The sequence below is a fragment of the Uranotaenia lowii genome, unplaced genomic scaffold (assembly GCF_029784155.1).
Source record: "Uranotaenia lowii strain MFRU-FL unplaced genomic scaffold, ASM2978415v1 HiC_scaffold_51, whole genome shotgun sequence".
Taxonomy (NCBI): Eukaryota; Metazoa; Arthropoda; class Insecta; order Diptera; family Culicidae; genus Uranotaenia; species Uranotaenia lowii.
Genome location: NW_026598434.1, coordinates 60,753 through 73,700, shown reverse-complemented (window position 1 = coordinate 73,700; position 12,948 = coordinate 60,753). Strand labels below are relative to the sequence as shown.

Here is a 12,948-nt window from a genome sequence, read left to right as displayed (position 1 = left end):
ATTTGACAGCGCTGCAAGAGAAGGCCACTGAGAGCTATAGAGCTTTGAACAATTTATGAGCGCTTTAAATCAATCAAAATTTTCGCCAATCGCGTGCTGTCAATTTATGAACCATCTGCTTTTGGTTGATTCAGTCAACAACATCAAGTTCGCCAAACTAGTCTTGTTAAAAGATTTGTTAAAATGAAAGTGGAACAATTCCTCTTGAAGCAATAACTGATCAAAATTAAAACAAATTGAAACAACTAAGATTCTAATTCGGGAAATACAAACAATTTTTTTAAGTTTAAAATCAATTCAACATGACGTCACGTTTCATTGGCTTAAATTTATAACCTTTTATCACCAGATCCTAAAGACTGTCCTCGAAAAAAATGCAACACATTACAATTTTGACAATTTTGACAGTTTTGACAATTTTGACAATTTTGACAATTTTGACAATTTTGACAATTTTGACAATTTTGACAATTTTGACAATTTTGACAATTTTGACAATTTTGACAATTTTGACAATTTTGACAATTTTGACAATTTTGACAATTTTGACAATTTTGAAAATTTTGACAATTTTGACAATTTTGACAATTTTGACAATTTTGACAATTTTGACAATTTTGACAATTTTGACAATTTTGACAATTTTGACAATTTTGACAATTTTGACAATTTTGACAATTTTGACAATTTTGACAATTTCGACAATTTTGACAATTTTGACAATTTTGACAATTTTGACAATTTTGACAATTTTGACAATTTTGACAATTTTGACAATTTTGACAATTTTGACAATTTTGACAATTTTGACAATTTTGACAATTTTGACAATTTTGACAATTTTGACAATTTTGACAATTTTGACAATATTGACAATTTTGACAATTTTGACAATTTTGACAATTTTGAAAATTTTGAAAATTTTGACAATTTTGACAATTTTGACAATTTTGACAATTTTGACAATTTTGACAATTTTGACAATTTTGACAATTTTGACAATTTTGACAATTTTGACAATTTTGACAATTTTGACAATGTTGTCAATTTTGTCAATTTTGTCAATTTTGAATATTTTGACAATTTCGACAATTTTGACAATTTTGACAATTTTGACAATTTTGACAATTTTGACAATTTTGAAAATTTTGAAAATTTTGACAATTTTGACAATTTTGACAATTTTGACAATTTTGACAATTTTGACAATTTTAACAATTTTGACAATTTTGACAATTTTGACAATTTTGTCAATTTTGTCAATTTTGACAATTTTGACAATTTTGACAATTTGACAATTTTGAAAATTTTGACAATTTTGACAATTTTGACAATTTTGACAATTTTGACAATTTTGACAATTTTGACAATTTTGACAATTTTGACAATTTTGACAATTTTGACAATTTTGACAATTTTGACAATTTTGACAATTTTGACAATTTTGGCAATTCTGACAATTTTGACAATTTTGACAACTTTGACAATTTTGACAATTTTGACAATTTTGACAATTTTGACAATTTTGACAATTTTGACAATTTTGACAATTTTGACAATTTTGACAATTTTGACAATTTTGACAATTTTGACAATTTTGACAATTTTGACAATTTTGACAATTTTGACAATTTTGACAATTTTGACAATTTTGACAATTTTGACAATTTTGACAATTTTGACAATTTTGACAATTTTGACAATTTTGACAATTTTGACAATTTTGACAATTTTGACAATTTTGACAATTTTGACAATTTTGACAATTTTGACAATTTTGACAATTTTGACAATTTTGACAATTTTGACAATTTTGACAATTTTGACAATTTTGAAAATTTTGACAATTTTGACAATTTTGACAATTTTGACAATTTTGACAATTTTGACAATTTTGACAATTTTGACAATTTTGACAATTTTGACAATTTTGACAATTTTGACAATTTTGACAATTTTGACAATTTTGACAATTTTGACAATTTTGACAATTTTGACAATTTTGACAATTTTGACAATTTTGACAATTTTGACAATTTTGACAATTTTGACAATTTTGACAATTTTGACAATTTTGACAATTTTGACAATTTTGACAATTTTGACAATTTTGACAATTTTGACAATTTTGACAATTTTGACAATTTTGGCAATTTTGACAATTTTGACAATTTTGACAATTTTGACAATTTTGGCAATTCTGACAATTTTGACAATTTTGACAACTTTGACAATTTTGACAATTTTGACAATTTTGACAATTTTGACAATTTTGACAATTTTGACAATTTTGACAATTTTGACAATTTTGACAATTTTGACAATTTTGACAATTTTGACAATTTTGACAATTTTGACAATTTTGACAATTTTGACAATTTTGACAATTTTGACAATTTTGACAATTTTGACAATTTTGACAATTTTGACAATTTTGACAATTTTGACAATTTTGACAATTTTGACAATTTTGACAATTTTGACAATTTTGACAATTTTAACAATTTTGACAATTTTGACAATTTTGACAATTTTGACAATTTTGACAATTTTGACAATTTTGACAATTTTGACAATTTTGAAGATTTTGACAATTTTAACAATTTTGACAATTTTGACAATTTTGACAATTTTGACAATTTTGACAATTTTGACAATTTTGACAATTTTGACAATTTTGACAATTTTGACAATTTTGACAATTTTGACAATTTTGACAATTTTGACAATTTTGACAATTTTGACAATTTTGACAATTTTGACAATTTTGACAATTTTGACAATTTTGACAATTTTGACAATTTTGACAATTTTGACAATTTTGACAATTTTGACAATTTTGACAATTTTGACAATTTTGACAATTTTGACAATTTTGACAATTTTGACAATTTTGACAATTTTGACAATTTTGACAATTTTGGCAATTTTGACAATTTTGACAATTTTGACAATTTTGACAATTTTGACAATTTTGGCAATTCTGACAATTTTGACAATTTTGACAATTTTGACAATTTTTACAACTTCGACAACTTTGACAACTTTGACAATTTTGACAATTTTGACAATTTTGACAATTTTGACAATTTTGACAATTTTGACAATTTTGACAATTTTGACAATTTTGACAATTTTGACAATTTTGACAATGTTGTCAATTTTGTCAATTTTGTCAATTTTGAATATTTTGACAATTTCGACAATTTTGACAATTTTGACAATTTTGACAATTTTGACAATTTTGACAATTTTGAAAATTTTGAAAATTTTGACAATTTTGACAATTTTGACAATTTTGACAATTTTGACAGTTTGGACAATTTTGACCATTTTTGATAATTTTGACAATTTTGACAATTTTGACAATTTTGACAATTTTGACAATTTTGACAATTTTGACAATTTTGACAATTTTGACAATTTTGACAATTTTGACAATCTTGACAATCTTGACAATCTTGACAATTTTGACAATTTAGACAATCTTGACAATTTTGACAATTTTGACAATTTTGATAAACTTGACAATCTTGACAATCTTGACAATTTTGACAATTTTGACAATTTTGACAATTTTGACAATTTTGACAATTTTGACAATTTTGACAATTTTGACAATTTTGACAATTTTGACAATTTTGTCAATTTTGTCAATTTTGACAATTTTGACAATTTTGACAATTTTGACAATTTTGAAAATTTTGACAATTTTGACAATTTTGACAATTTTGACAATTTTGACAATTTTGACAATTTTGACAATTTTGACAATTTTGACAATTTTGACAATTTTGACAATTTTGACAATTTTGACAATTTTGACAATTTTGACAATTTTGACAATTTTGACAATTTTGACAATTTTGACAATTTTGACAATTTTGACAATTTTGACAATTTTGACAATTTTGACAATTTTGACAATTTTGACAATTTTGACAATTTTGACAATTTTGACAATTTTGACAATTTTGACAATTTTGACAATTTTGACAATTTTGACAATTTTGACAATTTTGACAATTTTGACAATTTTGACAATTTTGACAATTTTGACAATTTTGACAATTTTGACAATTTTGACAATTTTGACAATTTTGACAATTTTGACAATTTTGACAATTTTGACAATTTTGGCAATTTTGACAATTTTGACAATTTTGACAATTTTGACAATTTTGACAATTTTGGCAATTCTGACAATTTTGACAATTTTGACAACTTTGACAATTTTGACAATTTTGACAATTTTGACAATTTTGACAATTTTGACAATTTTGACAATTTTGACAATTTTGACAATTTTGACAATTTTGACAATTTTGACAATTTTGACAATTTTGACAATTTTGACAATTTTGACAATTTTGACAATTTTGACAATTTTGACAATTTTGACAATTTTGACAATTTTGACAATTTTGACAATTTTGACAATTTTGACAATTTTGACAATTTTGACAATTTTGACAATTTTGACAATTTTGACAATTTTGACAATTTTGACAATTTTGACAATTTTAACAATTTTGACAATTTTGACAATTTTGACAATTTTGACAATTTTGACAATTTTGACAATTTTGACAATTTTGACAATTTTGACAATTTTGACAATTTTGACAATTTCGACAATTTTGACAATTTTGACAATTTTGACAATTTTGACAATTTTGACAATTTTGACAATTTTGACAATTTTGACAATTTTGACAATTTTGACAATTTTGACAATTTTGACAATTTTGACAATTTTGACACTTTTGACAATTTTGACAATTTTGACAATTTTGATAATTTTGACAATTTTGACAATTTTGACAATTTTGACAATTTTGACAATTTTGACAATTTTGACAATTTTGACAATTTTGACAATTTTGACAATTTTGACAATTTTGACAATTTTGACAATTTTGACAATTTTGACAGTTTTGACAATTTTGACAATTTTGACAATTTTGACAATTTTGACAATGTTGACAATTTTGACAATTTTGACAATTTTGACAATTTTGACAATTTTGACAATTTTTACAACTTCGACAACTTTGACAACTTTGACAATTTTGACAATTTTGACAATTTTGACAATTTTGACAATTTTGACAATTTTGACAATTTTGACAATTTTGACAATTTTGACAATTTTGACAATTTTGACAATTTTGACAATTTTGACAATTTTGACAATTTTGACAATTTTGACAATTTTGACAATTTTGACAATTTTGACAATTTTGACAATTTTGACAATTTTGACAATTTTGACAATTTTGACAATTTTGACAATTTTGACAATTTTGACAATTTTGGCAATTTTGACAATTTTGACAATTTTGACAATTTTGACAATTTTGACAATTATGACAATTTTGACAATTTTGACAATTTTGACAATTTTGACAATTTTGACAATTTTGACAATTTTGACAATTTTGACAATTTTGACAATTTTGACAATTTTGACAATTTTGACAATTTTGACAATTTTGACAATTTTGACAATTTTGACAATTTTGACAATTTTGACAATTTTGACAATTTTGACAATTTTGACAATTTTGACAATTTTGACAATTTTGACAATTTTGACAATTTTGACAATTTTGACAATTTTGACAATTTTGACAATTTTGACAATTTTGACAATTTTGACAATTTTGACAATTTGGACAATTTTGACAATTTTGACAATTTTGACAGTTTTGACAATTTTGACAATTTTGACAATTTTGACAATTTTGACAATTTTGACAATTTTGACAATTTTGACAATTTTGACAATTTTGACAATTTTGACAATTTTGACAATATTGACAATTTTGACAATTTTGACAATTTTGACAATTTTGAAAATTTTGAAAATTTTGACAATTTTGACAATTTTGACAATTTTGACAATTTTGACAATTTTGACAATTTTGACAATTTTGACAATTTTGACAATTTTGACAATTTTGACAATTTTGACAATTTTGACAATTTTGACAATTTTGACAATTTTGACAATTTTGACAATTTTGACAATTTTGACAATTTTGACAATTTTGACAATTTTGACAATTTTGACAATTTTGACAATTTTGACAATTTTGACAATTTTGACAATTTTGACAATTTTGACAATTTTGACAATTTTGACAATTTTGGCAATTTTGACAATTTTGACAATTTTGACAATTTTGACAATTTTGACAATTTTGACAATTTTGACAATTTTGACAATTTTGACAATTTTGACAATTTTGACAATTTTGACAATTTTGACAATTTTGACAATTTTGACAATTTTGACAATTTTGACAATTTTGACAATTTTGACAATTTTGACAATTTTGACAATTTTGACAATTTTGACAATTTTGACAATTTTGACAATTTTGACAATTTTGACAATTTTGACAATTTTGACAATTTTGACAATTTTGACAATTTTGACAATTTTGAAAATTTTGACAATTTTGACAATTTTGAAAATTTTGACAATTTTGACAATTTTGACAATTTTGACAATTTTGACAATTTTGACAATTTTGACAATTTTGACAATTTTGACAATTTTGACAATTTTGACAATTTTGACAATTTTGACAATTTTGACAATTTTGACAATTTTGACAATTTTGACAATTTTAACAATTTTAACAATTTTGACAATTTTGACAATTTTGGCCAATTTTGTAATCCTGCATAGTCGATTGTAAAACGGTATAATACTTTTTTTAAATTTTTTTAGGTGAGTTGATTTGAATTTGGTTGTAGTTTGTTTCTTGCCTTTCGTTGAAGTCTTTTGTTTCGAGTTTCTGTTTAACCTCCACCTAAAAGGCTTTCTGTCACACTCTTTGCTGACAACTGCGTTCCTAGCGTACGTCATTCGTTTGATCCGATCATTTAACATTAATAAGAAATCACTAGCCATAACCAGTGTTTTTTATTATTCGTATTAAAAGAAATCGATCTGCTGGAGTGGGTTGAAGAACGAAAAACTTATGAGACCTTGATGATAACTTCACATTCCACCAAATTGTTTGGCACATATTTAATCTTGGAAACAAAAATTTGTCATCTATCTGATTATAATAAACGTTGGAATGGCAATTTGAACAGGCGAACACGTGTTTGTAGGCATTTCATACCCCCTTTGAAGAGTTGAGAGAGCTTCCTACCATACCACAATCAAGCGTGATTTGTAGCCTAACTAAAGGCGCTTTAAAACTAGCGTTCGAACTTCTTGGATAACCTATTATGAGCATAAGACTGCTAGCAGAACAAAGAAGACAAAGTTTGTCAAAATAATTATTTTTAATTTTGAGATTTTACATTGGCATAATCGGTGGAAATAGTTCTTATAGCAAGAATGGTTTAAATTATAGACGGAATTGAAAGGATGTTTGGTTTCAATTCCAATACCACCCAATACTGTGTTCTGATTCGAGAGCTGTCCTAAGTATTTCATAAGTTTTTTTAATTGTGTATTATTACACATCAATTTCAATTGCATCAACTGCAACGCCTTAATCCAGAAAGGTTGAAAAAACCTTATGTTAATATGCATCGTTCATATGATTAAAAAAATAAAAAATAAATATGCCTGAAAGTGGATTGATAATGATAAGATGGTAGAAAAATTCTCTTTTAGGTATAAATATGTTAGTCGTTATTAAATACGACGACTTTGAATGTTATAAAAAGAAAAAAAAGAAAAGAGCTTTTTTAAAAGTAAAAAAATTATCCAATCAAAATATCGAAGTATTATGAATATTCTGAATTTCTGGATCTTATTATAGCCTATTAAAATACACTTAACTTTCATTATATCTTTTTGTTTGAATCCTTTTTAGAAATCCTGTTTATTTCTTATGGTTTGGATTCAAACGGAAAATGATGATTGGGGTCATTTGGATGTGGGAAACTAGGTCCAAATTATAGAAAATTTCGATCTTGTGTTAAGAAAAGGCATTTAACAGAAGAATTTCCACGAAAGTTTCAAGTGTGAAAGCACTTCATTCAATTTGATGAATTGAATCGCTCAGAGGACAAGAACAAGTACAATAGGAACAAAAATGCACCGGCAATAAAATCCCATTAACAAATACCAGTTGCTGCTCAAGTCATTCAATTACAAAATTTCACTGCGGCTTATCTCTCTCGGTTTGTAATCCGAGTCCTCGCATTGAAGAATGGCTGCCTGCCACACATCACATGTAAGTGACTGCATTTATCAGTCACAACCAATGATGTATGTGTGTTTGTTGCTGTTATTTTACTATTCAAGTCCGATCACGCCACTTTTGAACTTTGGTACTGCAGCAGTGAGCGATTAGCGCGAGGGAGACTCTGGATTAAAATGACGTAAATCTTTTGAACTGATGTTTACATATAGGCGTTCAGCTTCCAATGACGAGACTGCTGCCTCCAGCAGTCATAGGCGTCATTTTCAATCGATTATGATTGCCGCCTTCCAGGGCACTATATTTGTAACAAACTCGGGATTAAGTTAAGTCATGCGTTCGAACACGGGAATTCCTTCGAGTTTTGATAGCAAATTACCCAGAATTATTGATTGAATGTTTTGGTTTGATTATAGACATAAAGTGACTTTCCTTGGTGAGACTTTTGCGATATTGTCAATCTTTTTCAAACTGTCAAATCATTTGTGGGACTTTGCTAAACAAATAAAATCATTATTAAAAACCATTCTCTTCCAAGTAGATCGATCAGATGAATCCGAAAGCGACTCTTCTTCACTATTTCGACCTTTCCCTTAAACCTGTCAAAATTAAAAGCCGACACAGTCGACATTCAGCAAAGAATCCTCCTTGGAATCATTCTGCCAATCAAGGTAATGCGATTTATTACCTTTGAACCGATATCGTGACGGCAAGTGAGACAAAACCCCTGTCACGGACGATCATCGATCGTGTAAGGCAGGAGAAGCTAAGTCATTGAGGTCGGGGAGGCGACCAATTTGCAACTATAATTGACGAAAGGGCACCGGAGAGTCATTGTGCAATGTACGATGGGTTGCACCTTCTCTATACTGTAATCATATCTCAATAATATGAGGTGGGCCTGTACTTTGTACGCTGGACTATGCGGCTATTTGCGTACCTTACATGTGTGTCGAACATTCATTTGCTGTATTTAGTTAGGGCTATTTGCATTTGGCACGTTGCATCTACCAATCCGAGTCCGAGCGTTGGGTGATGATGAGTTTCTGTTTGCATGATGAATCGCTGCATCCAATCTTTGGTAATGCACAGGACACATCTTGGTAGCCGCCTATCGGTTAATATAGGAAAGTTTCATCACAAAGAAGCTCGGTAAATTGAGTTATTTCCAAACGATGTGATGATGATGATGATGATGATGATGATGATGGAAATTTTAAATTTAAAACACAAAACAATCAAACTGTGCCAGTTGAAAACAGAAAAAAAATCTTTTAAAGACGATATAAGTAATTTTGTAAGTAGAATTTCAAATTCATTCGCAAGAAGACTGTCGATGTGGAAATTAATTATTTACTTTTTAATTATTTAGCATTAGCACATAATTTATTCAAAAAAATCGGTCCATGGCAAACGTTCTCCAACTTCTCGGGCATCCCATATTTGCCACCTCGCTCCACTTGGTCTGACCACCTCGCTCGTTGCGCCACTGCTCGTCTAGTTCCTACCGGATTGGTAGCGAACTCCTATTTTGCAGGACAGTCATCCGGCATTCTTGCAGCATGTCTTGCCCAGCGTATCCGTCTAGCCTTCACCATCTTCTGGATACTGGGTTCGCCGTAGAGTCGCGCAAGCTCGTGGTTCATCTTTTGCCTCCACCCTTCGTTCTCCTGCACGCCGCCAAAGATGGTTCTTAACACTTGTCGCTCGAATACTCCGATTGTGCGCAGATCCTCCTTCAGCAATATCCACGTCTCGTGTCCGTAGAAGAAAATCGGTCTAATGAGTGTCTTGTACACGTTACACTGCGTGTGAAGGCTAAGTCATTCACCACCGGATCTCACGACCGGCGTCATTGGCCCTTATTTTGCGCCGCGCGTTACTTGAAGATATTCGTGTCACCCAAGTAACTCTATTCCAGTAGTCGGTTTAGGTGAGGAACGTCACTTCGGATGAACTTTGTGAGTTCTTACCCTATTCTCGTAGTCATGAGTTCTTACCCTATTCTCGTAGTCACCGAGGATCAGAATCGTCGCATTCGGGTGACGATTTTAGGTGACAATTTTTCGGTACATTTAAAGGTGGCAACGAGATAGAAATGAAATAAAAAAAATACGGAAATTACTGTAAAGTGGAGTTGTTAGTTAATGAATTTCAATCAATTTTTACCCAGCATTTTGATGCTTAAAATTATCAATAAATTTTTGAACACGACGAGACTTTCTTTTTGTAAACGGGTTGTAATTTAGAGGGGCTGGTTTTAATTAAAGGATTTCTGCTGCTAAATCTGGCTGAATGAAATCACAAACTGTTTGTTACCGATAAGTTGTTTAAGGTTATATTTTATATGATACTCATAATAAAATTAAATATATTTTTTAATTGAAAACTATTTTTGATTTGTTAGGTACAGGTACAGATACGAGGCAGGATACACTACGATTGTCTGCACTTTGTTGCCAGCAATCGTTGCTGACTGAACGTGATTGGACACAGGTCGATCTGATGACATTTCAAAGGCCGATCTTCGTTGTGAAAGCTGAGATGACCTTTGAGTTAACTTCTGGTCCTGAACACTCGGAAGCAGTATTCCCACTTGTAATCTTCCCTGGCATTATGCAATCTGACTAACTGTTGCCACTGAGGACATCCGATCGTCCGATGCATGGTGCTGGGGATGTGAATGGTGCGTGTTTTCTGGTTCATGCGGATCCGGAATTTTGGCCGTGTACGTTCCGAGCAGCTCAATCACGACCTTCGAGGCCAGCTAACTGTTTGTATCCTTGAGGACGTCGTGCAACAGTCAGGGTACAGCTTTTGCATCTGCTCATTCGATTGTGGACTCCTAGTGAATTGAGCCTTCAGCTGATCGACTCTGGATTTCCTTTACCTGATCGCACGGCTTGGCCACCTGAATCAGCGAGGAAGTTAGTTCCAGATCGCAGACGAGACGCCACAACGATTGCCAGCAAACACGGGTCTGGGCCGGTTTCTGGGCCTTGGTCATTTTTTCGCAGAAAGCCAAAATAAAATTTTCGTCCCGTTCCAGCGGAATGGAAACGATAATTGACACCACCGAATTCAGGACTGCGTTGATTTCTTTGAATGGCTGGCACCCTCCTTGAAGCACACATCGCAGACGCCGATAATTTTGTGCAAATCATCTTTTATTCCCTCGGAAGACTTGTCCTCGCTGATTTCCGCCCAAGCTTTTTGAAAAACTTCAGGAAAACCAGACTTTTTAGAAAAACCAGACCAGATACGACAACCAGGTTCTCCAACTTTCACATTAAGAAGGAAAGGAGTGCGCAGGGCGCTCAATAAGTTTGTTTACAAACATAAGAATATTTGCTCAGCTGTTCAGTGGTTTGTTGGCAAACAAGCTCCATAAGTTCCGCAGTTGCAAAACCAAAATGGCCAAAATGGCTGAATCTGGAATTTTGCATTCGGTAATACCTCCTTTATACACAACTTGCTTGGGCCTGATCCTTGTGGAAACTTTGAAATTTCCTGAAGAAAAAAAACAAAAACATAAGTTTGACAGTTCGGGGTTCATGCAGTCACTCAGCTGGGAATGAACATCTGTCACTTGCTCTCACCTTGCTGGCACCTCACTTATTTACACCGACTGATGGAATAAGGTAAAAAGAGTTGAGTGACGGTGGGGTTACTCGACAATCGTCACGTCACGTGCGGCCCAGAATAAGGGCCATTGTATGCGGCCACAAGTACGCCGAGATAGATAAAGTTTCGACAATTTCCAGCTCTTCACCGTCAATCGTTACTTTGTTTTTGCCGGACAAGCGGGCTCGATCAGTCTGGTCAGCTTCCCAGGAAAGCCGTTTAAGTCCATGGCTGCCAAATACACCCAACCTTCGGATACTGGTGATATTACCTCTTATCTTACAACTTCTATACTCATCTTCCCCATATGGCCCGGCTGGAATGCGACTAACCTTAGCGGAGTTACACAACCCCAGTGGATGCTTTTGTGCTAACTGCTGGTGCTAACTGAGATAGCGGACTCCGTACACATCTGTTCTTCATGTCAGGAGTGACGTGCAACAACGTCCTGGCGGTGTTCTGGACCCAGAACAAAAACATCACGACGGTTCTCCTGCAGTAGTGGGGTTAGCTGCTGGTCTTGCGAGCCTATGACTGCAAAAAACATCAAGCGAACAATGAACAAGGAACTCCTGATAGGAATTGTCCCACGCGACGAAAAGAGACCAGAGAATGGAAACTTGGGATATGGAACTGCGATCTCTAAATTTCGCGTACTCGCGCGCTCTTTAACGACCCGCAAAATCGAAATCTTATCCCTGCAGAAAATATGCTGGAGGAGCTTCACTTTACGTGTTCCGAGACTATGAAACAGCTTTTATAGTTATGGGGAACATGTAGAAGCGCGTGATTGGGTGGTGGCCGATCGACCTAAGAATGTGCCGGTTGGGAATCAAGGGCCGATTCTTAAACATCAACATTATCAGCGTACGCAGTCCTCACTTTGACGCAGAACTCACACAGACGAATTCGAATCGACAATTGGAAGGTTCAGCGCGCACCAGGTGATCAACGAGAACGGGCTCAGACTAAAAGATTTCCCCACATCCAAACGAATGGCCGTACGTAGTACTTTTTCCACCACCGTCTCCCAAACAAATACACCTGCAGATCCCCATCCCATACCAAACGCAATCACAGATCGACCGATAGACGGCCGGCACTTTTCGGACATCATCGACGTCAGATCCTGTTTAGGCGCCAACAT

At 31.9% G+C, this 12,948-nt stretch overlaps 1 pseudogene; it reads right to left on the bottom strand.

Moving 5' to 3' along the window:
• Positions 1 to 10,791: 10,791 nt before the first annotated feature.
• Positions 10,792 to 12,948, bottom strand: LOC129760213 (eukaryotic translation initiation factor 3 subunit M-like; annotated as a pseudogene).